The sequence below is a fragment of the Sphaerodactylus townsendi genome, linkage group LG06, assembly GCF_021028975.2.
Source record: "Sphaerodactylus townsendi isolate TG3544 linkage group LG06, MPM_Stown_v2.3, whole genome shotgun sequence".
Lineage (NCBI taxonomy): Eukaryota > Metazoa > Chordata > Lepidosauria > Squamata > Sphaerodactylidae > Sphaerodactylus > Sphaerodactylus townsendi.
The window spans coordinates 47,996,246-48,002,245 of record NC_059430.1 but is presented as its reverse complement, the minus strand read 5'-3'; positions in this window follow the sequence as shown (position 1 = coordinate 48,002,245).

Below are 6,000 nucleotides of genomic sequence, written 5' to 3'. Positions count from 1 at the left end.
TACATGTTAGTGAGTACATACATCTGAAGTTATATAAAAGTAACTCTGTTTCTTTGTTTGAGCAGACAGGACACCAGCACCACCACAAGCACAAGATAGCAGATAGGTACCAAGATGTAACCAAATATAACCAAACTTACAATAATGTAGATGTGTAACAGGAAAGAAAGGATTTCTTATTTCATCTTCATGTAACCCTCCCTTTATCGTTAGTAATCTCGTATATAAAAAGCAACTGAAAATCTGTCTCTTCTACTCTGCTAATAAATATATATATACCCAACACAGACTCATTTCAAATGCTGCTTGTGTTCACATTACAATTGAATAGGAACATTATCTGGTCTGTTAACATTTGTGGTAAAAGATCCATAAAAGAAAACCAGTTCTTTAAAACATCTGAATTCCTGAGTAGTATCAATAAACCATAGCCAAGCTTTCGGTGGCTAATTGTGCTAAACCCCAGTAATTTTCATGAGCTTACTCAGTGGCATAGCTACCACGGGGCAGGGGGGTGCACGTCGCAGGCATGCGCCTGGGGGAGGGGCAGCAAAAATGTATTTTTTGATATTTTTAATGTTTTTATTTTGTAGGCCAGCAGGGGGAGTAGTTTTTAGGATAGCAACACCAAAATTTCAGGATATCATCTAGCAACACTCCTGCTGATACCAGCCAAGTTTGGTGAAGTTTGGTTCAGGGGGTCCAAAGTTATGGACCCCCAAAGAAGGGGTATGCCCCACCCCATTGTTTCCAAAGGGAGTTAATAGTAGATGGGGCTACCTCTTGATGGTCCATAATTTGGACCCCCTTAACCAAACTTCTCCATTAAACCTGGGAGGTATCATCAGGAGAGTCACCTAAAGATACCCTGAACTTTTGATGCTGCTAGCCTAAAAACTACACCCCTTGCAGTCCAAAAACTGAAAAAAACAAAAAAATACAAAAAACACAAAGAAGGGGGGGCAGCAAAACTCCGATTTTGCATCGGGCTCCATTTCCCCTAGCTAGGCCTCTGAGCTTACTAGTTCTTCGTTTTACATAGGACTGAGCTGTAGGGCTGCAATCCTATCTTCATTTTCTTGGGAGTAAGTTCCATTAATTCAGAAGGCTTGTCACTGAGCAGGCAGGCAGAGGATCAAGCTCTAATAATTCAACAGGTAAAGAGAAACAATGACCTATGTCAGTTCTTTAATAAGAAATTAATATATAAAAAAACAGAAAGCGAACAACGCACTTGAGCAACACATATTTCAAACCTGATTACATTCAGTACACACATCTCTTAATCTTAAAAGGATTGAAAATAAGGCAATCCAGCTTTCTTTGTTCTCCAACTTGCTGGCAGTCTGGCAAAAGCTTTCCTTCGAAATGTTTCCCGAAGCATATCTGAAATTATTTCCTGTAATCTGCTTGAAGCTTAAACTTGATATACCTGTTTCTCAAGCATGGAACTATATTGTTTGCAAGTGGATATAACACTGTATATCAGATACACACAATAATTAGCATGCAGATGAATTGATATAACAGTTCTTTTAGGTATACAGGGAACAGACTCATAAAATACACCTATTTTACTTGGCATGGTCTAACCGCACAAATGAACTGCGATCTTCCTTGTTACAAAAGGGATGTAACAAGACACTGTTGTTTCCAGCAATTGCCACATGTCCTATACTTTAAACAGCTTTCCCCTTCTTCTTTATGTAACTTAGGAAGGAAGAACTGAGTCTATAAAGCCGTTTTAAATAGCCATCATTAATGAATCCTGGCCGTGCGGCTCTTCTGATAATTTCCTGTAAATAATTCCGCATGGCTAGGTGGAGTTTGTTATACTGGTTAGCCAGCCTCAAGGTAGCCTTAAGGGTGGGAGTGAGGGGAGTAAACAACTTTAAACAACCATAAAACTTGGTTAAGAAATAAGTGGGGAAGAAGATCAAAAGGAGAAAGCATTGCTCCCTAAAACTGAACATGTTTTTACATTTACAGACTTCCAAAGCAAGACACAAAATCCACCCTTTCCCCTATGTTGCAGTGGAGGTGCGGTAGAGATGTGGACAGCTCTAGCATGGAACCAATGTCACTTAGGGCCGCTCAAGACGTGTTTATACTCCTTACTGACCGCCAAGAGTGCGGGCGGCGGCGCAGTCTGCTCGGGCATGCAAGCATGCTAACGGGAGAAGCGCCGAGGTGTCCGGCAGACGCTGCTCAAGACGAGTCAGCTTCGGTTTCTTCCCCTTCACCACGGGAAGGCCAGCGCTTCGGTAGCATCGCGAGCCCTGATGCCCTCCGACTCTGGAGGTCGGAGGACAGTGTGGGCGGGCTGCGACGCCTCGCGAGGCGCACGAGGAGGACACCGTGGAGTAGGGCGGAGACGGGAGATAAAGCCAAGCGGGCGGCGCTACCTCGCATCAAGGCCGCAGGGAAGATGTTTCCTCTCGCAACAACAACCCTCTTTAAAGGGTTAGGTTGTTTAGGCAGCTTGACGCCTCTGGGGAGGGAAGAGAGAGTCAGGTCGCCGCTGCCGGGCGCTGGCAGCAGCTGGGCGCCAGGTGGTCGAACGGCAGCGCCTGGGGGCGCTTTTTTTGGTTTCCAGTGTCGTCATAAATGGGCCGTGCGGAAACGGCCTGAGTGAGTGGGCAAGAGAGGCAGGCTCCAACAGAAAACATTTGTACTTAGCAAACACATTACTCTTTATATATCTTCAATGGGATACCAAAAGCCTGAAATGGAAGAGTGGGGCACAAGAGTTCAGAAAAATCATAGTGGATAGAAGCCTCCAAATGGATACATGCAAAGATTATAAACATGTTCATTCTGACAATATTACTATCTCCAGTGGCACTGGTTCTGGTTCAAACACTCAGTGAACTTTGTTTACTCAAAGTTACTTTAACCTTGCATAGTAACTGAAACAACTGCATAAAAGTTAGATTAGCTGTATTTAATAGAGGTGAAGAGTTTAGGTTGGAGAAAAGATTCAAAGTTTCATATATCATTCATAATTCATGTTCACTTGCAGACTGGATCATTTGAACTTGGGTTGATAATCTCATACTTTGCTTACCTTATTTATTATATTTGATTTATTTATAGATAGATAGATAAACCTTTATTAGGCATAGAATCCATATAACAGCCAACATTGTCCAAACAAGTATCCCATACATGAGAACCATCGCAGGTAATCATTTCAAAGTTTCTATAAGGAACCTAGCTACAAAAGTTAAAATCTCGGAGGCAGAATTGTTTAGTAGAAACGTAATCTTCCCCACAGCAGGATCTCATACTTAGTAAAGAACCAATCACTTATTTAGGTAATAATCACACGATTATGATAGAACAGATTAGAAAAGATAAGATTGATTTTTTTTTCTACAAATACATACCACCATAATCAGCAAATCAGATTTCTCTGGTTGGAAGCCTCAGAAGAACACAAGGTGAGATTTCTGGGTGTGCAGCTTAGGGGTTTTTTTTATATGACCTAAAACATAGGTGACAAACTCGCAGCCCTCCAGAAGATATGGACTACAGTTCCCATCATAACATCTGGAGAGCCACAAGTTTGACACCTATGACCAAAAACTAGTGAGACAAAACCTAAAACCTGGCTTGTTTTTTAAACTATTACTCGCTATGAAATGATTAAGCAATGCTAGGAACTTTAATAACTTTAGCACTTATTTTTACAGTAATTTTAAGGTTAATTTTTACATACCTGTATTTTCTACAGTTTTGCATGAAGAAGAAAATGATTTCTCAATAAAAGATAAAAGTCTCTACAAGTTTTCAGTCTGGTTTGCTAGGTATAGCTCAAAGAACCAAACTCACTCCTTACTAATTTGTATCAGATTTAAAGGTTGATAATCTTCCTTTAGTAGAAAAAAAATTGAGAACTTGGCTGCTTAATGGTTTGCATTGGCAAAGCCTTTTTAAATTGTTTAGTCTAGATTCTCTAATTCGAATGCGGAAGTGGAACCTTTTGTTACACCTGAGCTGGTGAGGAAATTGTGCAGGCTGAGCAGGATATATAGACAAGACAAAGGGACTAACAACTCCCCCAAGGATTTCTTCACAGGTATAGTGAAGCCACCACCACAGTAACCCCATGAGGAACTTTGAATCTTATCTTTTCACCCCACACACACCCCGCGTACACATTTGATCATTGGAAAGCATATTTGGCTTCTGAGCAAGTTATCTCAGAGCGCAATCTCTGTTTCAAAGATCAGTTTCTCCTGGGAAAAGGGAAAGAGAACAAGCCCTTTGCTAGCCTTCCTTCCACTACAATTCCTTTTTCACAATGCCCTTTAAAAAACAGAACCCACTTCTGGCGGAACTTCCGCCAAGGACGGCTGCTCTGGAGCAACAGAGCTTCTAAATAGTAGCTTTAACAGGCTTATTTTTCAAATAAATCTGCAACTTTTTTCTTTCTTACCCTCTGAGCAGCAGTGGCCTAGTGGTTAAGAGCAGGTGTACTCTAATCTGGAGGAACCAGATTTGATTCCCTGCTCTGCCGCTTGAGCTGTGGAAGCTTATCTGGGGAATTCAGATTAGCTTGTACACTCCAACACATGCCAGCTGAGTGACCTTGGGCTAGTCACAGTTCTGAGCTCTCTCAGCCCCACCCACCTCACAGGGTGAGGGGGGGAAGGGAAAGGAGTTTGTATGCCCCTTTGAGTCTTCTTTCAGGAGAGAAAGAGGGGATATAAATCCAACTCTTCTTGGTACAAAAGAGGGTAACTGAGGAACTTCGGCTGAGCTGCTTTCAATTGCAGGAGGCTAAGCGAGGGTTGCAGTTCGTTTATCCCAGCTGCAACCCTATGCCAGAGGTGAGGATAGAAGCGACAGTGTCAAGCTGATCTGTGAAACACCCAAGGGTTAACGGCGAGACCACGAAGCAACTCTTGCTGTGCTGCAGCCTCAAAGAAAGGAACCCAGTTGCTATATTAGAGCCAGTTGGCAAGTCTTGTAGAAAATTTCCCTTTCTTGGCAGGAAAAAGGTCTTTTTTCCCCCTTAGCTTTAGTGGTTAAGTGTCCCTGCGGGGTTGCTGGGAAAATACCTCTACTAATTTGTATTACGGAGCTTGTAGTAGAGAAACTGTACAGAGCTTCCTGACTGGATTTAACATTGTCTCACCCATATAAAGCAGAGAGCAATGGCGCCAAGAAAGAAAAATACTGGCAACGCCCTTAACGGCAATAATGCTCTAATGCAGGGGTAGGGAACCTGCGGCTCTCCAGATGTTCAGGAACTACAATTCCCATCAGCCCTAATGTAACCATAATACAGGAATCAAAGGTGGATATAATCTCCACAACTATGTTGAATACTAATGTTAAAACAGGTAAAATTGATGGTGAACTGATTAAAATTAAACAGAAGATTGATACAATATCTACATTGGAAGAGGGAATGAATTCAATTCTGGAAGAAATAAAATCCGTTAATGAAAGAATGGGCAATTTGGAAGACAAAATGAGAGTCACAGAAAAATAGGAGGAGAAGAACAGACAATAACTATTATTTATACAAATGAAACAGGTGGAGATATTATTAAAATTTAGAGGGATAAATGAGATACAAAATGAAATGATACATATTATAAATGGGAAATTCCTGAAGGGTTGTCTTTCTATTTTAAGGGAATCAGAAGGAGGATACAAAATATTAACAGTGCTAAGGAATTTCTTTCAAAACACAGAAAATAATTGAAATAATCTCTTTCTCCTTTATTTGTGTGTGTGGTCATTCCCTTTCTTAGGCCCTTTCCACATGGGCCAATAAACACAGGTTAAGGGCAGAATAAAACCGGGGGGGGGGGCGGGACTTTGCACGGATCCTGCTCCTAACATGAGTCCACTCCACAATCCTCCCACCCTGGGGTTTACAAGAATTTCAATATGTGTGGTTCTTTTGTTTTAATGTGTTTTTCCCAGCCGTGGCCAAGCGACCACAGCTGCGAGGCACATTATGCAACTGGGGTTGTTGTTTTT